The 27,277-nt window shown below is 48.0% G+C and overlaps 1 pseudogene; it reads right to left on the bottom strand.

Moving 5' to 3' along the window:
* Nucleotides 1-9,283: 9,283 nt before the first annotated feature.
* The window catches only part of LOC127921957 (ventricular zone-expressed PH domain-containing protein-like), a 51,555-nt pseudogene continuing 33,561 nt past the window's right edge, over nt 9,284-27,277 (bottom strand).

Raw genomic sequence — 27,277 nt, forward strand, 5'->3', positions numbered from 1 at the left:
GAATAGAATAGAACAGAACAGACCAGAACAGAATAGAACAGAACCAGAATAGAACAGAATAGAACAGAACAGAATAGAACATAATAGAACAGAACAGAATAGAATAGAACAGAACAGACCAGAACAGAATAGAACAGAACCGAATAGAACAGAATAGAACAGAACAAAACAGAATAGAACATAATAGAACAGAACAGAATAGAATAGAACAGACCAGAACAGAATAGAACAGAACAGAACAGAACAGAATAGAACAGAACCGAACAGAACATAATAGAACAGAACATAATAGAACAGAACATAATAGAACAGAACATAATAGAACAGAACATAATAGAACACAATCGAACAGAACATAATAGAACACAATAGAACAGAACATAATAGAACACAATAGAACAGAACAAAACAGACTAGAACAGAACATAATAGAACACAATAGAGTATAGAACAGAACAGAACAAAATAGAACATAATAGAACAGAACAGAATAGAACAGAACAGAACAGACCAGAACACAATAGAACAGAACCGAATAGAACAGAATAGAACATAATAGAACAGAACATAATAGAACAGAACATAATAGAACACAATAGAACATAATAGAACACAATAGAACAGAACATAATAGAACACAATAGAACAGAACATAATAGAACACAATAGAACATAATAGAACAGAATAGAACAGAACAAAACAGACTAGAACAGAACATAATAGAACACAATAGAGTATAGAACAGAACAGAACAGAACAAAATAGAACATAATAGAACATAATAGAACAGAACAGAACAGAATAGAACAGAACAGAACAAAATAGAATATAACATAATAGAACAGAATAGAACAGAATATAACAAAACAGAACAGAACAGAACAGAATAGAACAGAACATAATAGAACATAATAGAACATAATAGAACAGAACAGAACATAATAGAACAGAACATAATAGAACAGAACAGAACAGAATAGAACAGAATAGAACAGAACAGAATAGAACAGAACATAATAGAACATAATAGAACAGAATAGAACAGAACATCATAGAACAGAACAGAATAGAACAGAATAATAGAACAGAACATAATAGAACAGAACAGAACAGAATAGAACAGAATAGAACAGAATATAACAAAACAGAACAGAACATAATAGAACAGAATAGAACAAAACAGAACAGAACAGAACAGAACAGAATAGGACAGAACATAATAGAACATAATAGAACAGAACAGAATAGAACAGAACCGAATAGAACAGAACATAATAGAACAGAACAGAACAGAACAGAATAGAACAGAACATAATAGAACATAATAGAACAGAACAGAATAGAACAGAACCGAATAGAACAGAATAGAACATAATAGAACAGAACAGAACAAATAGAACATAATAGAACATAATAGAACAGAACAGAATAGAACATAATAGAACAGAATAGAACAGAATAGAACATAATAGAACATAATAGAACAGAACAGAATAGAACAGAATAGAACAGAACAGAATAGAACAGAACAGAACAGAACAGAACAGAACATAATAGAACATAATAGAACAGAACAGAACAGAATAGAACAGAACAGAACAGAACAGAACCGAATAGAACAGAATAGAACAGAACAGAACAGAATAGAACATAATAGAACAGAATAGAACAGAACAGAACAGAATAGAACAGAACCGACAGAACAGAATAGAACAGAACCGAATAGAACAGAATAGAACAGAACAGAACAGAATAGAACATAATAGAACAGAATAGAACATCATAGAACAGAATAGAACATAATAGAACAGAACAGAATAGAACAGAACAGAATAGAACAGAATAGAACAGAACAGAACAGAATAGAACATAATAGAACAGAACAGAATAGAACAGAACAGAACAGAATAGAACATAATAGAACAGAATAGAACAGAACAGAACAGAATAGAACAGAACAGAATAGAACAGAACAGACCAGAACAGAATAGAACAGAACCGAATAGAACAGAATAGAACAGAACAGAACAGAATAGAACATAATAGAACAGAATAGAACATCATAGAACAGAATAGAACATCATAGAACAGAACAGAATAGAACAGAACCGAATAGAACAGAATAGAACAGAACAGAACAGAATAGAACATAATAGAACAGAACAGAATAGAATAGAACAGAACAGACCAGAACAGAATAGAACAGAACCGAATAGAACAGAATAGAACAGAACAGAATAGAACATAATAGAACAGAACAGAATAGAATAGAACAGAACAGACCAGAACAGAATAGAACAGAACCGAATAGAACACAATAGAACAGAACATAATAGACACAATAGAACAGAACATAATAGAACACAATAGAACATAATAGAACAGAATAGAACAGAACAAAACAGACTAGAACAGAACATAATAGAACACAGAATAGAACAGAACAGAACAGAACAAAATAGAACATAATAGAACATAATAGAACAGAACAGAACAGAATAGAACAGAATAGAACAGAACAGAACAAAATAGAATATAACATAATAGAACAGAATAGAACAGAATATAACAAAACAGAACAGAACAGAACAGAATAGAACAGAACATAATAGAACATAATAGAACATAATAGAACAGAACAGAACATAATAGAACAGAACATAATAGAACAGAACAGAACAGAATAGAACAGAATAGAACAGAACAGAATAGAACAGAACATAATAGAACATAATAGAACAGAATAGAACAGAACATCATAGAACAGAACAGAATAGAACAGAACAGAACCGAATAGAACAGAACATAATAGAACAGAACAGAACAGAATAGAACAGAATAGAACAGAACAGAACATAATAGAACAGAATAGAACAAAACAGAACAGAACAGAACAGAATAGAACAGAACATAATAGAACATAATAGAACAGAACAGAATAGAACAGAATAGAACAGAACAGAATAGAACATAATAGAACAGAACAGAATAGAATAGAACAGAACAGACCAGAACAGAATAGAACAGAACAGAACATAATAGAACAGAACATAATAGAACAGAACATAATAGAACAGAACATAATAGAACAGAACAGAACATAATAGAACACAGAACAGAACATAATAGAACACAATAGAACAGAACATAATAGAACACAATAGGACATAATAGAACAGAATAGAACAGAACAAAACAGACTAGAACAGAACATAATAGAACACAATAGAGTATAGAACAGAACAGAACAGAACAAAATAGAACATAATAGAACAGAACAGAATAGAACAGAACAGAACAGACCAGAACACAATAGAACAGAACCGAATAGAACAGAATAGAACATAATAGAACAGAACATAATAGAACAGAACATAATAGAACACAATAGAACATAATAGAACACAATAGAACAGAACATAATAGAACACAATAGAACAGAACATAATAGAACACAATAGAACATAATAGAACAGAATAGAACAGAACAAAACAGACTAGAACAGAACATAATAGAACACAATAGAGTATAGAACAGAACAGAACAGAACAAAATAGAACATAATAGAACAGAATAGAACATAATAGAACAGCATAGAACAGAACAGAACAGAATAGAACAGAACATAATAGAACATAATAGAACAGAACAGAACAGAACAGCTTCTTTACATAAACACTCATTTCTGAGCTCAAGGAGAGTGTATGTGTATCTGCATGTTGACAGTGGTGTCCCAGGGCCTTATTTAACATCCACTAGCTCCCCCAGGGGGATGGTTTAGGAACCTTTGGAAGGACTAGATATAGAAAGGAAAGGAAAAGGGGGATACCTAGTCAGTTGTACAACTGAATGTATTCAATTAAAATGTGTTTTCCGCATTTAACACAACCCCTCTGAATCAGAGAGGTGCAGGGGAGGCCTGCCGGGGAACATTGGGTTAACTGCCTTGTTCAGGGGCAGAACTACAGGGCAAAAGTGTTGTGTCACTGTCCAACTGTTGTTCTGAACAACTACATTGTATCAAGACTTTTTAAATCAGTTGTGTAAACGCTTGGCAGAAACAAAGCCTAGTTGATCAGAACCAGGTTTGGTGACCACTGAGTTAGAGAGTCCATCTTCTATTTTACTGGGCAAGACAGTTAAGAGCAAATTCAAACCCTCCCTAACCTGGACGACGCTGGGCCAAAGTGGGAGCCGCCCTATAGGACTCCCGATCACGGACAGTTGTGATACAGCACGGGCTCTAACTCGGGTCTGTAGTAACATCTCTACCACTGTGATGCAGTGCCTTAGACCTCTGTGCCACTCAGGACCCAAATCACCATCAGACAAACACTGAAACAAACCCAAACAACTACAACTTACTCTTAACACTCTGTCTAAAACATAAGTGGACATGTCATTAGAGCCGATGAGCTACAGTACGGTATTGTTGAAAGGGATCAACGCTAAAATCATATTCATGACAATAACAGTGTCAAACGTCTGAACGTCCAGCAGGTGGCAGTGTAAACAAGGCTTTCTGTCTGCATGACCAAGAGTCTGACAACAAACAGCACAGCCCTCTCTGGTGATATGAAAAACAAACACACACAAAACACACAACGCACGTGCACACACTCGCACACACACGCACACACAACACACGTGCACACACAACACACACGTGCACACACACGCACACACACACAACGCACGTACGCACACACGCACACACAACGCACGTGCACAAACACGCACACACACGCACACACAACACACACACACAACACACACACGCACACACAACACACACACAACACACAAACACACACAAACACACACACGCACACACACACACACACAAACACATAGACACACACACAAACAAACACAAACACACGCACACACACACACACAAACACGCACACACGCACACACACACACACACACACACACAACACTCCACAGTCCTTAGAGTGAGTCACTGTAATATCAGGAGGGAGGCAGGTAGCCTAGTGGTTAGAGTGTAGAGGAGGCAGGTAGCCTAGTGGTTAGAGTGTAGAGGAGGCAGGTAGCCTAGTGGTTAGAGTGTAGAGGAGGCAGGTAGCCTAGTGGTTAGTGTAGTGGAGTGTAGAGGAGGTAGGGCAGGTAGCCTAGTGGTTAGAGTAGTGGGAGGTGGCAGGTAGCCTAGTGGTTAGAGTGTAGAGGAGGCAGGTAGCCTAGTGGTGGTTAGAGTGTAGAGGAGGTAGGTAGTGTAGTGGTTAGAGTGTAGAGGAGGTAGGTAGCCTAGTGGTTAGAGTGTAGAGGAGGTAGGTAGTGTAGTGGTTAGAGTGTAGAGGAGGTAGGTAGCCTAGTGGTTAGAGTGTAGAGGAGGTAGGTAGTGTAGTGGTTAGAGTGTAGAGGAGGCAGGCAGCCTAGTGGTAAGAGTGTAGAGGAGGCAGCCTAGTGGTTAGAGTGTAGAGGAGGCAGGTAGACTAGTGGTTAGAGTGTAGAGGAGGCAGGCAGCCTAGTGGTTAGAGTGTGGAGGAGGCAGGTAGCCTAGTGTTTAGAGTGTAGAGGAGGCAGGTAGCCTAGTGGTTAGAGTGTAGAGGAGGCAGGTAGCCACATGACAAGGTGCTTACTAATGAAGACTAACCAGACAAGGTGACTGTGGTGTGTGTGTGTGTGTGTGTGTGTGTGTGTGTGTGTGTGTGTGTGTGTGTGTGTGTGTGTGTGTGTGTGTGTGTGTGTGTGTGTGTGTGTGTGTGTGTGTGTGTGTGTGTGTGTGTGTGTGTGTGTGTGTGTGTGTGTGTGTGTGTGTGTGTGTGTGTGTGTGTGTGACATTGCCTCCTATGTAAGTCTCATTAGGTTGGTATTAGGTCTGAGTTATACAGCAGTAATCTGTAAGCCTGGAGGGGACTACAACAGACAGGCTAGTGGGATGTGCACCACACGTATGACCCTACTGCTATGATACCACATACCTGGACATGTCCCTACTGCTATAATACCACATACCTGGACATGTCCCTACTGCTATAATACCACATACCTGGACATGTCCCTACTGCTATAATACCACATACCTGGACATGTCCCTACTGCTATAATACCACATACCTGGACATGTCCCTACTGCTATAATACCACATACCTGGACTTGTCCCTACTGCTATAATACCACATACCTGGACTTGTCCCTACTGCTATAATACCACATACCTGGACATGTCCCTACTGCTATAATACCACATACCTGGACTTGTCCCTACTGCTATAATACCACATACCTGGACATGTCCCTACTGCTATAATACCACATACCTGGACTTGTCCCTACTGCTATAATACCACATACCTGGACATGTCCCTACTGCTATAATACCACATACCTGGACATGTCCCTACTGCTATAATACCACATACCTGGACATGTCCCTACTGCTATAATACCACATACCTGGACATGTCCCTACTGCTATAATACCACATACCTGGACATGTCCCTACTGCTATAATACCACATACCTGGACATGTCCCTACTGCTATAATATACAGTTGAAGTCGGAAGTTTACATACACCTGAGCCAAATACACTTAAACTCAGTTTTCACAATTCCTGACATTTAATCCAAGTAACAATTCCCTGTTTTAGGTGAGTTAGAATCATCACTTTATTTTAAGAATGTGAAATGTCAGAATAATAGTAGAGAGAATGATTTATTTCAGCTTTTATTTCATTCATCACATTCCCAGTGGGTCAGAAGTTTACATACACTCAATTAGTATTTGGTAGCATTGCCTTTAACCTGTTTAAAACCTGTTAGGGAGGCTGCGAATTTTCGCCGCTTTTTTGTTAAAAATCACGCAACATTTCAAAGTCCTGCTACTCATGCCAGGAATATAGTATATGCATATGATAAGTATGTGTGTATAGAAAACACTCTGAAGTCTCTAAAACTGGTTAAATCGTGTCTGTGGCTATAACAGAACGTGTTTAGGAGTAAAAATCCCTCGAAAAACTGTTCACCAAAACCCCCCAAAAAATGAATACGCCAGTCAATGTATTGTCTAAGGTGACAGACAAAAACGAGGCATTCAGTACAATTCCTACAGCTTCCACACGATGTCGCCAGTACTGGCATTGTTTTCCTGCTTTATCCTTGGTTAGATGACGTCAGGGCACTTCCTTTCTTGGAGCTCGCCCCAGGATGTTGTGAAATGGAAAACATGGACGATGATTTCAAGACTTGCTGCTATCGAATACAGATCGCCCGTGATCAATTTATAGATTATTAACGTTTATTAATACCTAAAGTTGGTTTAGAAAAGTAGTTTGAAGTGATTTGAAAAAGTTTATAGGCAACTTTTGTCATTTTAAAAAGTGACGTTGCGTCTTGTAAAAGGGAGTATTCCTGGCTCAGACTGGTCTAAGGAAAACAACATTTTGCCTATACAATGATGGATTTAATCAGGAAAAAGACCCAATTGTGATGTTTATGGGACATCTGGGAGTGCCAAGAAAGAAGCTCGTCAAAGGTAATGAATGTTTTATATTTTATTTCTGCGTTTTGGGTAGCGCCGGCTACCGCAAAATCTGTTGTTTAGGTGAAGGTCTGGTATTCTGGGGGGTGCATGCTATCAGATAATGCTCATGCTTTCGCCGAAAAGCATTTTACAAATCTGACTTGGTGGCTAGATTCACAACGAGTGTAGCTTTAATTCAGTACCTTGCATGTGTGTTTTAATGAAAGTTTGAGTTTTATCAAAAACTATAGGTGGCGCTCTAAAATTTACGCTGATCTAATCCCGCCACAGGAACCAAATCCCTAAGAAGTTTTAACTTGGGTCAAACATTTCGCGTAGCCTTCCACAAGCTTCCCACAATAAGTTGGGTGAATTTTGGCTCATTCCTCCTGACAGAGCTGGTGTAACTGAGTCAGGTTTGTAGGCCTCCTTGCTCTCACACACTTTTTCAGTTCTGCCTATACATTTTCTATAGTATTGAGGTCAGGGCTTTGTGATGGCCACTCCAATACCATGACTTTGTTGTCCTTAAACTATTTTGCCACAACTTTGGAAATATGCTTGGGGTCATTGTCCATTTGGAAGACCCATTTGCGAGTAAGATTTAACTTCCTGACTGATGTCTTGAGTTGTTGCTTCAATATATCCACATAATTGTCTCCCTCATGATGCCATCTATTTTGTGTAGTGCACCAGTCCCTCCTGCAGCAAAGCACCTCCACAACATGATGCTGCCACCCCCATGCTTCACGGTTGACAGAACGCGTCTCCTTCCTGAGCGGTATGAGGGCTGCGTGGTCCCATGGTGTTCATCTCTAGGAGACAGAACGCGTCTCCTTCCTGAGCGGTATGAGGGCTGCGTGGTCCCATGGTGTTCATCTCTAGGAGACAGAACGCGTCTCCTTCCTGAGCGGTATGATGGCTGCGTGGTCCCATGGTGTTCATCTCTAGGAGACAGCGCGTCTATTCCTGATGACGGCTGCGTGGTCCCATGGTGTTCATCTCTAGGAGACAGAACGCGTCTCCTTCCTGAGCGGTATGAGGGCTGCGTGGTCCCATGGTGTTCATCTCTAGGAGACAGAACGCGTCTCCTTCCTGAGCGGTATGACGGCTGCGTGGTCCCATGGTGTTCATCTCTAGGAGACAGAACGCGTCTCCTTCCTGAGCGGTATGACGGCTGCGTGGTCCCATGGTGTTCATCTCTAGGAGACAGAACACGTCTCCTTCCTGACGGCTGCGTGGTCCCGGTATGAGCGGCTGCGTGGTCCCATGGTGTAACTTTTTTCCTTCTTTCATTCTAGGGGACGTCTCCTTCCTGGAGGTTATATGACTAGACTGTTTTGTGAAATAGGTTTGTGTAGTTTTGCTATTGCAAATAAAGGCAATATTAGTCAACATAATACAATTGTTGGCTTTAAATGTATATTTGTAGTGTCAACTGCATCACGTACAGTAGACCTACGATTTAAATGTTATAATTTGATTGACAGACTTGACGTATGAACCTTTTTTTAGAAGAGAACATTGTGAATCCACAAGTTCTGACAGTATATGATGCTGCTCAACATGCAGTTGATGCTCTTTTTTCTCGTTCTGTTTTTTTTAAGTTGAATTCATCAAACAGAAGGTTCTACTGTAGCCTACTGTTACATTTGGTAATAGAGTGTGGAACAAAAGCTGTTTTCGTGGTGACGGCGATGAGCAGCCCTCATTTAAAAAAATAAATGACAGTGTATAAGACATATATAGTGTATAATATGGGACCAAAGGCTTAGTTTGAGATGTTAGGATGTCAACAATAACCAATATGAAACGGAGAGTGACGCGCTGTATCAAGTTGGGTGGGAGCGTTTGGACACAGATGTGTCTGAATGGATTCATTGGGTCTGAAACAAAGTGGAGTGGAGTGGGTGGGTGGAGTGGGTGGAGTGGAGTGTACCTGCAGTATACAGCTGGTGATGTCGGAGGCTATCTTGGCATGGGGTGTGTCTTCGTCTTTGCCTTGGGGGTGAGGTTGTGTTCAGACAGGACTCCACAGACTCACTAACGCCCCCATGGCGCTCGATGGACCTCGTCTCTGATCGCCGTGGTGATGCGCGTGATGCAGATCTCCACCACCGCCTGGTCATTGTCATTGGTCAGGTAGTCCTGCAGCCAGCCAATCAGAGGGAAATGAGTCCAGAAGGGGCCAATCAGGATCAAGAAACAATGAAAAGAGCATGTTTGTTTTTAATATAGTTTCTGCTGCAGTCTGTTTAACACAGATCCAAGTCTCAGGGTTGCAAGAGCTTTTGCTCTTAGTTTTCCCTTGACCTCAAAGGAAAAATACTATTAACTTTTTCCATGTTGAGGTGGGCATTCCAACAGATGACCCCATCTAGACCCCATTTAGACCCCATCTAGACCCCATCTAGACCCCATCTAGACCGTGTCTGAAGAAGCTGGCCCCATCTAGACCCCATCTAGACCCCATCTAGACCCCATCTAGACAGTGTCTGAATAATCTGGCCCAATCTAGACCCCATCTAGACCCCATCTAGACCCCATCTAGACTGTGTCTGAATAAGCTGGCCCCATCTAGACCCCATCTAGACCCCATCTAGACAGTCTCTGAATAAGCTGGCCCCATCTAGACCCCATCTAGACCCCATCTAGACCCCATCTAGATAGTGTCTGAATAATCTGGCCCCATCTAGACCCCATCTAGACCCCATCTAGACCCCATTAGACTGTGTCTGAATAAGCTGGCCCCATCTAGACCCCATCTAGACCCCATCTAGACAGTGTCTGAATAAGCTGGCCCCATCTAGACCCCATCTAGACCCCATCTAGACCGTGTCTGAATAAGCTGTCCCCATCTAGACCCTATCTAGACCCCATCTAGACAGGGTGTCTGAATAAGATGATGCCCCATCTAGACCCCATCTAGACCCTATCTGACCCCAAAGACCCTATCTAGACCCCATCTAGACAGTATCTAGACCCCATCTAGACCCTATCTAGACCCCATCTAGACCCTATCTAGACCCCATCTAGACCGTGTCTGAATAAGATGGCCCTATCTAGACCCCATCTAGACCCCATCTAGACCCCATCTAGAACATGTCAGAATAAGCTGGCCCCATCTAGACCCCATCTAGACCCCATCTAGACCCCATCTAGAACATGTCTGAATAAGCTGGCCCCATCTAGACCCCATCTAGACCCCATCTAGACCCCATCTAGACCCCATCTGGACCCCATCTAGACTGTGTCTGAATAAGCTGGCCCCATCTAGACCCCATCTAGACCCCATCTAGACAGTCTCTGAATAAGCTGGCCCCATCTAGGCCCCATCTAGACCCCATCTAGACCCCATCTAGATAGTGTCTGAATAATCTGGCCCCATCTAGACCCCATCTAGACCCCATCTAGACCCCATCTATAGACTGTGTCTGAATAAGCTGGCCCCATCTAGACCCCATCTAGACCCCATCTAGACCCCATCTAGACAGTGTCTGAATAAGCTGGCCCCATCTAGACCCCATCTAGACCCCATCTAGACCGTGTCTGAATAAGCTGTCCCCATCTAGCCCTATCTAGACCCCCATCTAGACCGTGTCTGAATAAGCTGGCCCCATCTAGACCCCATCTAGACTATCTAGACCCCATCTAGACCCTATCTAGACCCCATCTAGACCCCATCTATAGACCCCATCTGACCCTATCTAGACCCCATCTAGACCCTATCTAGACCCCATCTAGACCGTGTCTGAATAAGATGGCCCCATCTAGACCCCATCTAGACCCCATCTAGACCCCATCTAGAACATGTCCAGAATAAGCTGGCCCCATCTAGACCCCATCTAGACCCCATCTAGACCCCATCTAGACCATGTCTGAATAAGCTGGCCCCATCTAGACCCCATCTAGACCCCATCTAGACCCCATCTAGACCCCATCTAGGCCCCATCTAGACCCCATCTAGACCCCATCTAGACCCCATCTAGACCGTGTCTGAATAAGCTAGCCCCATCTAGACCCCATCTAGACCCCATCTAGACCGTGTCTGAATATGCTGGCCCCATCTAGACCCCATCTAGACCCCATCTAGACCGTGTCTGAATCTGGCCCCATCTAGACCCCATCTAGACCGTGTCTGAATAAGCTGCCCCATCTAGACCCCATCTAGACCCCATCTAGACCGTGTCTGAATAAGATGGCCCCATCTAGACCCCATCTAGACCCCATCTAGACCGTGTCTGAATAAGCTGGCCCCATCTAGACCCCATCTAGACCCCATCTAGACCCCATCTAGACCCCATCTAGACCGTGTCTGAATAAGATGGCCCCATCTAGACCCCATCTAGACCCCATCTAGACCGTGTCTGAATATGCTGGCCCCATCTAGACCCCATCTAGACCGTGTCTGAATAAGCTGGCCCCATCTAGACCCCATCTAGACCGTGTCTGAATAAGCTAGCCCCATCTAGACCCCATCTAGACCCCATCTAGACCCTGTCTGAATAAGCTGGCCCCATCTAGACCCCATCTAGACCCCATCTAGACCCCATCTAGACCCCATCTAGACCGTGTCTGAATCTGGCCCCATCTAGACCCCATCTAGGCCCCATCTAGACCCCAGAATAAGCTGGCCCCATCTAGACCCTATCTAGACCCCATCTAGACCGTGTCTGAATAAGATGGCCCCATCTAGACCCCATCTAGACCCCATCTAGACCCCTAGACCGTGTCTGAATAAGCTGGCCCCATCTAGACCCCATCTAGACCCCATCTAGACCCCATCTAGACCGTGTCTGAATAAGATGGCCCCATCTAACCGTGTCTAGACCCCATCTAGACCCCATCTAGACCCCATCTAGACCGTGTCTGAATAAGCTGGCCCCATCTAGACCCCATCTAGACCCCATCTAGACCGTGTCTGAATAAGATGGCCCCATCTAGACCCCATCTAGACCCTATCTAGACCCCATCTAGACCGTGTCTGAATAAGCCCCATCTAGGCCCCATCTAGACCCCATCTCAGAATAAGCTGGCCCCATCTGGACCCCATCTAGACCCCATCTAGACCCCATCTAGACCCCATCTGTCTGAATATGCTGGCCCCATCTAGACCCCATCTAGACCGTGTCTGAATAAGCTGGCCCCATCTAGACATGTCTGAATCTGGCCCCATCTAGACCCCATCTAGACCCCATCTAGACCCCATCTAGACCCCATCTAGACCGTGTCTGAATAAGCTGGCCCCATCTAGACCCCATCTAGACCCCATCTAGACCGTGTCTGAAGAAGCTGGCCCCATCTAGACCCCATCTAGACCCCATCTAGACCCCATCTAGACAGTGTCTGAATAATCTGACCCAATCTAGACCCCATCTAGACCCCATCTAGACCCCATCTAGACTGTGTCTGAATAAGCTGGCCCCATCTAGACCCCATCTAGACCCCATCTAGACAGTCTCTGAATAAGCTGGCCCCATCTAGACCCCATCTAGACCCCATCTAGACCCCATCTAGACAGTGTCTGAATAATCTGGCCCCATCTAGACCCCATCTAGACCCCATCTAGACCCCATCTATAGACTGTGTCTGAATAAGCTGGCCCCATCTAGACCCCATCTAGACCCCATCTAGACCCCATCTAGACAGTGTCTGAATAAGCTGGCCCCATCTAGACCCCATCTAGACCCCATCTAGACCGTGTCTGAATAAGCTGTCCCCATCTAGACCCTATCTAGACCCCATCTAGACCGTGTCTGAATAAGATGGCCCCATCTAGACCCCATCTAGACCCCATCTAGACCCCATCCGTGTCTGAATAAGCTGGCCCCATCTAGACCCCATCTAGACCCCATCTAGACCGTGTCTGAATAAGCTGGCCCCATCTAGACCCCATCTAGACCGTGTCTGAATCTAGACCCCATCTAGACCCCATCTAGACCCCATCTAGACCGTGTCTGAATAAGATGGCCCCATCTAGACCCCATCTAGACCCCATCTAGACTGTGTCTGAATAAGCTGGCCCCATCTAGACCCCATCTAGACCCCATGTAGACCCCATCTAGACCCCATCTAGACCGTGTCTGAATAAGCTGGCCCCATCTAGACCCCATCTAGACCCCATCTAGACCCCATCTAGACCGTGTCTGAATAAGCTGGCCCCATCTAGACCCCATCTAAACCGTGTCTGAATAAGATGGCCCCATCTAGACCCCATCTAGACCCCATCTAGACCCCATCTAGACCGTGTCTGAATAAGCTGTCCCCATCTAGACCGTGTCTGAATAAGCTGGCCCCATCTAGACCCCATCTAGACCCCTGAATCTGGCCCCATCTAGACCCATCTGTAGACCCCATCTAGAACATGTCAGAATAAGCTGGCCCCATCTAGACCCCATCTAGACCCCATCTAGACCGTGTCTGAATATGCTGGCCCCATCTAGACTGTGTCTGAATACGCTGGCCCCATCTGACCCCATCTAGACCCCATCTAGGCCGTGTCTGAATAAGCTGGCCCCATCTAGACCCCATCAGACCGTGTCTGAATAAGCTGGCCCCATCTAGACCCCATCTAGACCCCATCTAGACCCCATCTAGACCGTGTCTGAATAAGCTGGCCCCATCTAGACCCCATATAGACCGTGTCTGAATAAGCTGGCCCCATCTAGACCCCATCTAGACCCCATCTAGACCGTGTCTGAATAAGCTGGCCCCATCTAGACCGTGTCTGAATATGCTGGCCCCATCTAGACCCCATCTAGACCCCATCTAAGCTGTGTCTGAATATGCTGGCCCCATCTAGACCGTGTCTGATAAGATGGCCCCATTTAGACCCCATCTAGACCCCATCTAGACCGTGTCTGAATAAGCTGGCCTTATCTAGACCCCATCTAGACCCCATCTAGACCCCATCTAGACGTGTCTGAATAAGCTGGCCCCATCTAGACCGTGTCTGAATAAGCTGGCCCCATCTAGACCCCATCTAGACCCCATCTAGACAGTGTCTGAATATGCTGGCCCCATCTAGACCGTGTCTGAATAAGCTGGCCCCATCTAGACCCCATCTAGACCCCATCTAGACCCCATCTAGACCCCATCTAGACCGTGTCTGAATAAGCTGGCCCCATCTAGACCCCATCTAGAACCCATCTAGACCGTGTCTGAATAAGCTGGCCCCATCTAGACCCCATCTAGACCCCATCTAGACAGTGTCTGAATAATCTGGCCCCATCTAGACCCCATCTAGACCCCATCTAGACCCCATCTAGACTGTGTCTGAATAAGCTGGCCCCATCTAGACCCCATCTAGACCCCATCTAGACCGTGTCTGAATATGCTGGCCCCATCTAGACCGTGTCTGAATAAGCTGGCCCCATCTAGACCCCATCTAGACCCCATCTAGACCCCATCTAGACCGTGTCTGAATAAGCTGGCCCCATCTAGACCCCATCTAGACCCCATCTAGACCGTGTCTGAATAAGCTGGCCCCATCTAGACCCCATCTAGACCCCATCTAGACAGTGTCTGAATAATCTGGCCCCATCTAGACCCCATCTAGACCCCATCTAGACTGTGTCTGAATAAGATGGCCCCATCTAGACCCCATCTAGACCCCATCTAGACCCCATCCCCATCTAGACCGTGTCTGAATAAGCTGGCCCCATCTAGACCCCATCTAGACCCCATCTAGACCCCATCTAGACAGTGTCTGAATAATCTGGCCCCATCTAGACCCCATCTAGACCCCCATCTAGACCCCATCTAGACCGTGTCTGAATAAGCTGACCCAATCTAGACCCCATCTGGGCCCCATCTAGAATGCTGGCCCCATCTAGACCCCATCTAGACCCCATCTAGACCCCATCTAGACCGTGTCTGAATAAGCTGGCCCCATCTAGACCCCATCTAGACCCCTGAATATGCTGGCCCCATCACCGTGTCTGAATAAGATGGCCCCATCTAGACCCCATCTAGACCCCATCTAGACCCCATCTAGACCGTGTCTGAATAAGCTGGCCCATCTAGACCCCATCTAGACCCCATCTAGACCCCATCTAGACCGTGTCTGAATAAGCTGGCCCCATCTAGACCCCATCTAGACCCCATCTAGAACCGTGTCTGAATAAGCTGTCCCCATCTAGACCCCATCTAGACCCCATCTAGACCGTGTCTGAATAAGCTGGCCCCATCTAGACCCCATCTAGACCCCATCTAGACATGTCTGAATAAGCTGGCCCCATAAGATGGCCCCATCTAGACCCCATCTAGACCCCATCTAGGCCCCATCTAGACCGTGTCTGAATAAGCTGGCCCCATCTAGACCCCATCTAGACCCCATCTAGACCGTGTCTGAATAAGCTGGCCCCATCTAGACCCCATCTAGACCCCATCTAGACCCCATCTAGACCGTGTCTGAATAAGCTGGCCCCATCTAGACCCCATCTAGACCCCATCTAGACCCCATCTAGACCGTGTCTGAATAAGCTGGCCCCATCTAGACCCTATCTAGACCCCATCTAGACCGTGTCTGAATAAGATGGCCCCATCTAGACCCCATCTAGACCCCATCTAGACCGTGTCTGAATAAGCTGTCCCCATCTAGACCGTGTCTGAATAAGCTGGCCCCATCTAGACCCCATCTAGACCCCATCTAGAACATGTCAGAATAAGCTGGCCCCATCTAGACCCCATCTAGACCCATCTAGACCCCATCTAGACCGTGTCTGAATATGCTGGCCCCATCTAGACTGTGTCTGAATACGCTGGCCCCATCTAGACCCCATCTAGACCCCATCTAGGCCGTGTCTGAATAAGCTGGCCCCATCTAGACCCCCCAGACCGTGTCTGAATACCCCATCTACAGCCCCATCTAGACCCCATCTAGACCCCATCTAGACCGTGTCTGAATAAGCTGGCCCCATCTAGACCCCATCTAGACCGTGTCTGAATAAGCTGGCCCCATCTCTAGACCCCATCTAGACCGTGTCTGAATAAGCTGGCCCCATCTAGACCGTGTCTGAATATGCTGGCCCCATCTAGACCCCATCTAGACCCCATCTAAGCTGTGTCTGAATATGCTGGCCCCATCTAGACCGTGTCTGATAAGATGGCCCCATTTAGACCCCATCTAGACCCCATCTAGACCGTGTCTGAATAAGCTGGCCTTATCTAGGCCCCATCTAGAGCCCATCTAGACCCCCTGAATAAGCTGGCCCCATCTAGACCGTGTCTGAATAAGCTGGCCCCATCTAGACCCCATCTAGACCCCATCTAGAACAGTGTCTGAATAAGCTGGCCCCATCTAGACCCCATCTAGACCCCATCTAGACCGTGTCTGAATATGCTGGCCCCATCAGACCATCTGGCCCCAAGCTGGCCCATCTAGACCCCATCTAGACCCCATCTAGACCGTGTCTGAATAAGCTGGCCCCATCTAGGCCCCATCTAGAACCCATCTAGACCGTGTCTGAATAAGCTGGCCCCATCTAGACCCCATCTAGACCCCATCTAGACAGTGTCTGAATAATCTGGCCCCATCTAGACCCCATCTAGACCCCATCTAGACCCCATCTAGACTGTGTCTGAATAAGCTGGCCCCATCTAGACCCCATCTAGACCCCATCTAGACCCCATCTAGACGTGTGTCTGAATATGCTGGCCCCATCTAGACCGTGTCTGAATAAGCTGGCCCCATCTAGACCCCATCTAGACCCCATCTAGACCCGTGTCAGCTGGCCCCATCTAGACCCCATCTAGACCGTGTCTGAATAAGCTGGCCCCATCTAGACCCCATCTAGACCCCATCTAGACCCAGTGTCAGACCGTGTCTGAATCTTCTGGCCCCATCTAGACCCCATCTAGCCCCATCTAGACCGTGTCATCTAGACCCCATCTAGACCCCATCTAGACTGTGTCTAGATAAGCTGGCCCCATCAGAACCCATCTAGACCCATCTAGACCCCATCTAGACCGTGTCTGAATAAGCTGGCCCCATCTAGACCCCATCTAGACCCAGCCCCCATCTAGACCGTGTCTGAATAAGATGGCCCCATCTAGATCCCATCTAGACCCCATCTAGACCGTGTCTGAATAAGCTGGCCTAATCTGACCCCATCTAGACCCCATCTAGGCCCCATCTAGACCATGTCAGAATAAGAATCTAGACCCCATCTAGACCCCATCTAGACCGTGTCTAGACCCCATCTAGACCCCATCTAGACCGTGTCTGAATAAGCTGGCCCCATCTAGACCCCCATCTAGACCCCATCTAGACCCCATCTAGACCCCATCTAGACCCCATCTAGACCCCCGTGTCTGAATAAGCTGGCCCCATCTAGACCCCATCTAGACCCCATCTAGACCCCATCTAGACAGTGTCTGAATAAGCTGGCCCCATCTAGACCCCATCTAGACCCCATCTAGACCCCATCTAGAATGTGTCTGAATAAGCTGGCCCCATCTAGACCCCATCTAGACCCCATCTAGACCGTGTCTGAATAAGCTGGCCCCATCTGACCCCATCAACCCCATCTAGACCCATCAGAACCGTAGATGGCCCCATCTGACCCCATCTAAGACAGTGTCTGAATATAATGGCTGGCCCCATCTAGACCATTGACTCCATCTAGACCCCATCTAGACCCCATCTAGACCCCATCTAGACCGTGTCTGAATAAGCTGCCTCATCTAGACCCATCTAGACCCCATCTAGACCCCATCTAGACAGTGTCTGAATAAGCTGGCCCCATCTAGACCCCATCTAGACCCCATCTAGACCGTGTCTGAATAAGCTGTCCCCATCTAGACCCTATCTAGACCCCATCTAGACCGTGTCTGAATAATCTGGCCCCATCTAGACCCCATCTAGACCCCATCTAGACCGTGTCTGAATAAGCTGGCCCCATCTAGACCCCATCTAGACCCCATCTAGCTGTGTCTGAATAAAGCCCCATCTGGGCCCATCTAGGCCCCATCTAGACCGTGTCTGAATAAGCTGGACCCCATCTAGACCCCATCTAGACCCCATCTAGACAGTGTCTGAATAAGCTGGCCCCATCTAGACCCCATCTAGACCCCATCTAGACCCCATCTATAGACTGTGTCTGAATAAGCTGGCCCCATCTAGACCCCATCTAGACCCATCAAACCCCATCTAGACAGTGTCTGAATAGCTGGCCTCATCTAGACCCCATCTAGACCGTGTCTGAATAAGCTGTCCCCATCTAGACCCCATCTAGACCGTGTCTGAATAAGCTGGCCCCATCTAGACCCCATCTAGACCCCATCTAGACCGTGTCTGAATAAGATGGCCCCATCTGGCCCCATCTAGATCCGTGTCTGAATAAGATGGCCCCATCTAGACCCATCTAGACCCCATCTAGACCGTGTCTGAATAAGCTGGTCCCCTCATCTAGACCCCATCTAGACCCCATCTAGACCCCATCTAGAACATGTCAGAATAAGCTGGCCCCATCTAGACCCCATCTAGACCCCATCTAGACCGTGTCTGAATATGCTGGCCCCATCTAGACTGTGTCTGAATACGCTGGCCCCATCTAGACCCCATCTAGACCCCATCTAGGCCGTGTCTGAATAAGCTGGCCCCATCTAGACCCCATCCAGACCGTGTCTGAATAAGCTGGCCCCATCTAGACCCCATCTAGACCCCATCTAGACCCCATCTAGACCGTGTCTGAATAAGCTGGCCCCATCTAGACCCCATATAGACCGTGTCTGAATAAGCTATCTAGACCCCATCTAGACCGTGTCTGAATAAGCTGGCCCCATCTAGACCGTGTCTGAATATGCTGGCCCCATCTAGACCCCATCTAGACCCCATCAGCTGTGTCTGAATATGCTGGCCCCATCTAGACCGTGTCTGATAAGATGGCCCATTTGACCCCATCTAGACCCCATCTAGACCGTGTCTGAATAAGCTGGCCTTATCTAGACCCCATCTAGACCCCATCTAGACCCCATCTAGACGTGTCTGAATAAGCTGGCCCCATCTAGACCGTGTCTGAATAAGCTGGCCCCATCTAGACCCCATCTAGACCCCATCTAGAACATGTCTGAATAAGCTGGCCCCATCTAGACCTAGACCCCATCTAGACCCCATCTAGACCCCATCTAGACCGTGTCTGAATATGCTGGCCCCATCTAGACCCCATCTAGAAGCTAGCCCCATCTAGGCCCTGAATAAGCTGGCCCCATCTAGACCCCATCTAGACCCCATCTAGACCGTGTCTGAATAAGCTGGCCCCATCTAGACCCCATCTAGACCCCATCTAGACCGTGTCTGAATAAGCTGGCCCCATCTAGACCCCATCTAGACCCCATCTAGACCCCATCTAGACCGTGTCTGAATAATCTGAATAAGCTGGCCCCATCTAGACCCCATCTAGACCCCATCTAGACCCCATCTAGACTGTGTCTGAATAAGCTGGCCCCATCTAGACCCCATCTAGAACCCATCTAGACCGTGTCTGAATATGCTGGCCCCCATCTAGACCGTGTCTGAATAAGCTGGCCCCATCTAGACCCCATCTAGACCCCATCTAGACCCCATCTAGACCCCATCTAGACCGTGTCTGAATAAGCTGGCCCCATCTAGACCCCATCTAGAGACCCATCTAGACCGTGTCTGAATAAGCTGGCCCCATCTAGACCCCATCTAGACCCCATCTAGACCCCATCTAGAATGTGTCTGAATAAGAGCTGGCCCCATCTAGACCCCATCTAGACCCCATCTAGACCCCATCTAGACCGTGTCTGAATAAGCTGGCCCCATCTAGACCCCATCTAGACCCCATCTAGACCCCATCTAGACCGTGTCTGAATAAGCTGGCCCCATCTAGACCCCATCTAGACCCCATCTGACCCCATCTGACCGTGTCTGAATAAGCTGGCCCCATCTAGACCCCATCTAGACCCCATCTAGACCGTGTCTGAATATGCTGGCCCCATCTAGACCCCATCTGAATAAGCTGGCCCCATCTAGACCCCATCTAGACTGTGTCTAAGATGGCCCCATCTGGCCCCATCTAGACCCCATCTAGACCCCATCTAGACCCCATCTAGACCCCATCTAGACCCCATCTAGACCCCATCTAGACCGTGTCTGAATAAGCTGGCCTAATCTAGACCCCATCTAGACTGTGTCTGAATATGCTGGCCCCATCTAGACCGTGTCTGAATAAGATGGCCCCATCTAGACCCCATCTAGACCCCATCTAGACCGTGTCTGAATAAGCTGGACCCCATCTAGACCCCATCTAGACCCCATCTAGACCGTGTCTGAATAAGATGGCCCCATCTAGACCGTGTCTGAATAAGATGGCCCCATCTAGACCCCATCTAGACCCCATCTAGTCCCCATCTGACCCCATCTAGAATCTAGATGGCCCCATCTAGACCGTGTCTGAATAAGATGGCCCCATCTAGACCCCATCTAGACCCCATCTAGACCCCATCTAGACAGTGTCTGAATAATCTGGCCCCATCTAGACCCCATCTAGACCCCATCTAGACCCCATCTAGAATGTGTCTGAATTTCTGGCCCCATCTAGACCCCATCTAGACCCCATCTAGACCGTGTCTGAATAAGCTGGCCCCATCTAGACCCCATCTAGACCCCATCTAGACCCCATCTAGACCGTGTCTGAATAAGCTGGCCCCATCTAGACCCCATCTAAGCTGTGTCTGAATATGCTGGCCCCATCTAGACCGTGTCTGAATAAGATGGCCCCATTTAGACCCCATCTAGACCCCATCTAGACCGTGTCTGAATAAGCTGGCCTCATCTAGACCCCATCTAGACCCCATCTAGACCCCATCTAGACCGTGTCTGAATAAGCTGGCCCCATCTAGACCCCATCTAGACCGTGTCTGAATAAGCTGGCCTCATCTAGACCCCATCTAGACCCCATCTAGACCCCATCTAGACCGTGTCTGAATAAGCTGGCCCCATCTAGACCCCATCTAGACCCCATCTAGAACATGTCAGAATATGCTGGCCCCATCTAGACCGTGTCTGAATAAGATGGCCCCATTTAGACCCCATCTAGACCCCATCTAGACCCCATCTAGACCGCATCTAGACCGTGTCTGAATAAGCTGGCCCCATCTAGACCCCATCTAGACCCCATCTAGACCCCATCTAGACAGTGTCTGAATAATCTGGCCCCATCTAGACCCCATCTAGACCCCATCTAGACCCCATCTATAGACTGTGTCTGAATAAGCTGGCCCCATCTAGACCCCATCTAGACCCCATCTAGACCCCATCTAGACAGTGTCTGAATAAGCTGGCCCCATCTAGACCCCATCTAGACCGTGTCTGAATAAGCTGTCCCCATCTAGACCCTATCTAGACCCCATCTAGACCCCATCTAGACCCCATCTAGACCGTGTCTGAATAAGCTGGCCCCATCATCTAAGACCCCATCTAGACCCCATCTAGACCCCATCTAGAACGTGTCTGAATAAGCTGGCCCCATCTAGACCCCATCTAGACCCCATCTAGACCCCATCTAGACCGTGTCTGAATATGCTGGATGGCCCCATCTAGACCGTGTCTGAATAAGCTGGCCCCATCTAGACCCCCATCTAGACCGTGTCTGAATAAGCTGGCCCCATCTAGACCCCATCTAGACCCCATCTAGACCGTGTCTGAATAAGCTGGCCCCATCTAGACCCCATCCCCATCTAGACCCCATCTAGACCCCATCTAGACCGTGTCTGAATAAGCTGGCCCCATCTAGACCCCATCTAGACCCCATCTCTAGACCGTGTCTGAATATGCTGGCCCCATCTAGACTGTGTCTGAATGCGCTGGCCCCATCTAGACCCCATCTAGACCCCATCTAAGCTGTGTCTGAATATGCTGGCCCCATCTAGACCGTGTCTGAATAAGCTGGCCCCATCTAGACCCCATCTAGACCCCATCTAGACAGTGTCTGAATAAGATGGCCTCATCTAGACCCCATCTAGACCCCATCTGAATAAGACGTGTCTGCTGGCCCCATCTAGACCCCATCTAGACCGTGTCTGAATAAGCCTCATCTGACCCCATCTAGACCCCATCTAGACCCCATCTAGACGTGTCTGAATAAGCTGGCCCCATCTAGACCGTGTCTGAATAAGCTGGCCCCATCTAGACCCCATCTAGACCCCATCTAGAACATGTCTGAATAAGCTGGCCCCATCTAGACCCCATCTAGACCCCATCTAGACCGTGTCTGAATAAGCTGGCCCCATCTAGACCCCATCTAGAACCCATCTAGACCGTGTCTGAATAAGCTGGCCCCATCTAGACCCCATCTAGACCCCATCTAGACAGTGTCTGAATAATCTGGCCCCATCTAGACCCCATCTAGACAGTGTCTGAATAAGCTGGCCCCATCTAGACCCCATCTAGACCCCCATCTAGACCCCATCTAGACCGTGTCTGAATAAGCTGTCCCCATCTAGACCCTATCTAGACCCCATCTAGACCGTGTCTGAATAAGATGGCCCCATCTGACCCCATCTAGACCCCATCTAGACCGTGTCTGAATAAGCTGGCCTAATCTAGACCCCATCTAGACCCCATCTAGACCCCATCTAGACCGTGTCTGAATAAGATGGCCCCATCTAGACCCCATCTAGACCCCATCTAGACCATGTCAGAATAAGCTGGCCCCATCTGTGACCCCATCTAGACCCCATCTAGACCCCATCTAGACCCCATCTAGAACATGTCAGAATAAGCTGGCCCCATCTAGACCCCATCTAGACCCCATCTAGTGTCTGAATATGCTGGCCCCATCTAGACCCCATCTAGACCGTGTCTGAATAAGCTGGCCCCATCTAGACCCCATCTAGACCGTGTCTGAATAAGCTAGCCCCATCTAGACCCCATCTAGACCGTGTCTGAATAAGCTGGCCCCATCTAGACCCCATCTAGACCCCATCTAGACCCCATCTAGACCCCATCTAGACCGTGTCTGAATAAGCTGGCCCCATCTAGACCCCATCTAGACCCCATCTAGACCCCATCTAGACCGTGTCTGAATAAGCTGGTCCCATCTAGACACCCCATCTAGAACATGTCTGAATAAGCTGGCCCCATCTAGACCCCATCTAGACCCCATCTAGACCCCATCTAGACCGTGTCTGATGCTGGCCCCATCTAGACCGTGTCTGAATAAGCTGGCCCCATCTAGACCCCATCTAGACCCCATCTAAGCTGTGTCTGAATATGATGGCCCCATCTAGACCGTGTCTGATAAGATGGCCCCATTTAGACCCCATCTAGACCCCATCTAGACCGTGTCTGAATGAGATGGCCTCATCTAGACCCCATCTAGACCCCATCTAGACCCCATCTAGACGTGTCTGAATAAGTTGGCCCCATCTAGACCGTGTCTGAATAAGCTGGCCTCATCTAGACCCCATCTAGACCCCATCTAGACCCCATCTAGACGTGTCTGAATAGCTGGCCCCATCTAGACCGTGTCTGAATAAGCTGGCCCCATCTCTAGACCCATCTAGAACATAGAGCTGGCCCCATCTAGACCCCATCTAGACCCCATCTAGACGTGTCTGAATAAGCTGGCCCCATCTAGACCCCATCTAGTGTCTGAATAATCTAGACCCCATCTAAGACCGTGTCTGAATATGCTGGCCCCATCTAGACCGTGTCTGAATAAGTCTGGCCCCATCTAGACCCCATCTAGACCCCATCTAGACCCCATCTAGACCGTGTCTGAATAAGCTGGCCCCATCTAGACCCCATCTAGACCCATCTAGACCGTGTCTGAATAGCTGGCCCCATCTAGACCCCATCTAGACCCCATCTAGACAGTGTCCATCTGGCCCCATCTAGACCCCATCTAGACCCCATCTAGACCCCATCTAGACTGTGTCTGAATAAGCTGGCCCCATCTAGACCCCATCTAGACCCCATCTAGACCCTGAATACGCTGGCCCCATCTGGACCGTGTCTGAAATAAGACCCCATCTGGCCCCATCTAGACCCCATCTAGACCGTGTCTGAATAAGCTGGCCCCATCTAGACCCCATCCCATCTAGACCGTGTCTGAATAAGCTGGCCCCATCTAGACCCCATCTAGACCCCATCTAGACAGTGTCTGAATAAGCTGGCCCCATCTAGACCCCATCTAGACCCCATCTAGACCCCATCTAGACCGTGTCTGAATAAGATGGCCCCATCTAGACCCCATCTAGACCCCATCTAGACCCCATCTAGACCGTGTCACCCCATCTGGACCGTGTCTGAATAAGCTGGCCCCATCTAGACCCCTAAGCTGTGTCTGAATATGCTGGCCCCATCTAGACCGTGTCTGAATAAGATGGCTGACCCCATCTAGACCGTGTCTGAATAAGCTGGCCTCATCTAGACCCCATCTAGACCCCATCTGACCCCATCTAGACCGTGTCTGAATAGCTGGTTCGGAATATCTAGTCCCCATCTAGACCGTGTCTGAATAAGCTGGCCCCATCTAGACCCCATCTAGACCCCATCTAGACCCCATCTAGACCCCATCTAGAACCATCTGAATAAGCTGGCCCCATCTAGACCCCATCTAGACCCCATCTAGACCCCATCTAGACAGTGTCTGAATAATCTGGCCCCATCTAGACCCCATCTAGACCCCATCTAGACCCCATCTAGAATGTGTCTGAATAAGCTGGCCCCATCTAGACCCCATCTAGACCCCATCTAGACCGTGTCTGAATAAGCTGGCCCCATCTGGACCCATCTAGACCCCATCTAGACCGTGTCTGAATAAGCTGGCCCCATCTAGCCATCTAGACCCGTGTCTGACCCCATCTAAGATGGCAGAGTGTCTGAATAAGCTGACCCCATCTAGACCCCATCTAGACCGTGTCTGGAATAAGCTGGCCCCATCTAGACCCCATCTAGACCCCATCTAGACCCCATCTAGACCGTGTCTGGAATAAGCTGGCCCCTAGATCTGAATAGACCCCATCTAGACCGTGTCTGAATAAGCTGGCCTCATCTAGACCCCATCTAGACCCCATCTAGACCCCATCTAGACCGTGTCTGAATAAGCTGGCCCCATCTAGACCCCATCTAGACCCCATCTAGAACATGTCAGAATATGCTGGCCCCATCTAGACCGTGTCTGAATAAGATGGCCCCATTTAGACCCCATCTAGACCCCATCTAGACCGTGTCTGAATAAGCTGGCCTCATCTAGACCCCATCTAGACCCCATCTGGACCGCATCTGACCGTGTCTGAATAGCTGGCCCCATCTAGACCCATCTAGAACATGTCAGAATAAGCTGGCCCCATCTAGACCCCATCTAGACCCCATCTAGACCGTGTCCTGGCCCCCATCTAGACCCCATCTAGACCGTGTCTGAATAAGCTGGCCCCATCTAGACCCCATCTGAGCCGTGTCTGAAGACCCCATCTAGACCCCAAAACCGTGTCTGAATAAGCTGGCCCCATCTAGACCCCATCTAGACCCCATCTCTAGACCCCATCTAGACCCCATCTAGACCGTGTCTGAATAAGCTGGCCCCATCTGGCCCCATCTAGAACCCATCTAGACCGTGTCTGAATAAGATGGACCCCATCCATCTAGACCCCATCTAGACCCCTAGACCCCATCTAGACCCCATCAGCTGTGTCTGAATATGCTGGCCCCATCACCGTGTCTGAATAATGGCCCCTGGACCCCATCTAGACCCCATCTAAGCCGTGTCTGAGCTGGCCCATCTAGACCCCATCTAGATCCCCATCTGGACCGTGTCTGAATAAGCTGGCCCCATCTAGACCCCTGGAGCCCCATCTAGACCGTGTCTGAATAAGCTGGCCCATCTAGACCCCATCTAGACCCCATCTAGACCGTGTCTGAATAAGCTGGCCCCATCTAGACCCCATCTAGACCCCATCTAGACATGTCAGAATGTGTCTAGCCGTGTCTGAATAAGCTGGCCCCCCCATCTAGACCCCATCTAGACCGTGTCTGAATAAGCTGGCCTCATCTAGACCCCATCTAGACCCCATCTAGACCGCATCTGGAGCCGTGTCTGAATAAGCCCCATCTGGCCCCATCTAGAACCCAGAATAAGCTGACCCCATCTAGGCCCAAGACCCCATCTAGACCGTGTCTGAATATGCTGGCCCCATCTAGACCGTGTCTGAATAAGCTGGCCCCATCTAGACCCCATCTAGACCCCATCTGGACCCATCTAGACCGTGTCTGAATAAGCTGGCCCATCTAGACCCCATCTAGAACCCATCTAGACCGTGTCTGAATAAGCTGGCCCCATCTAGACCCCATCTAGACCCCATCTAGACAGTGTCTGAATAAGCTGGCCCCATCTAGACCCCATCTAGACCCCATCTAGACCCCATCTAGACTGTGTCTGAATAAGCTGGCCCCATCTAGACCCCATCTAGACCCCCATCCTGGACCCCATCTAGACCGTGTCTGAATATGCTGGCCCCATCTAGACCGTGTCTGAATAAAGCCCCATCTAGACCCCATCTAGACCCCATCTAGACCCCATCTAGACCGTGTCTGAATAAGCTGGCCCCATCTAGACCCCATCTAGAACCCATCTAGACCGTGTCTGAATAAGCTGGCCCCATCTAGACCCCATCTAGACCCATCTAGACAGTGTCTGAATAATCTGGCCCCATCTAGACCCCATCTAGACCCATCTAGACTGTGTCTGAATAAGAACCCCATCTAGACCCCATCTAGACCCCATCTAGACCGTGTCTGAATAAGCTGGCCCCATCT

This window comes from Oncorhynchus keta, unplaced genomic scaffold, assembly GCF_023373465.1.
Source record: "Oncorhynchus keta strain PuntledgeMale-10-30-2019 unplaced genomic scaffold, Oket_V2 Un_contig_24136_pilon_pilon, whole genome shotgun sequence".
Lineage (NCBI taxonomy): Eukaryota > Metazoa > Chordata > Actinopteri > Salmoniformes > Salmonidae > Oncorhynchus > Oncorhynchus keta.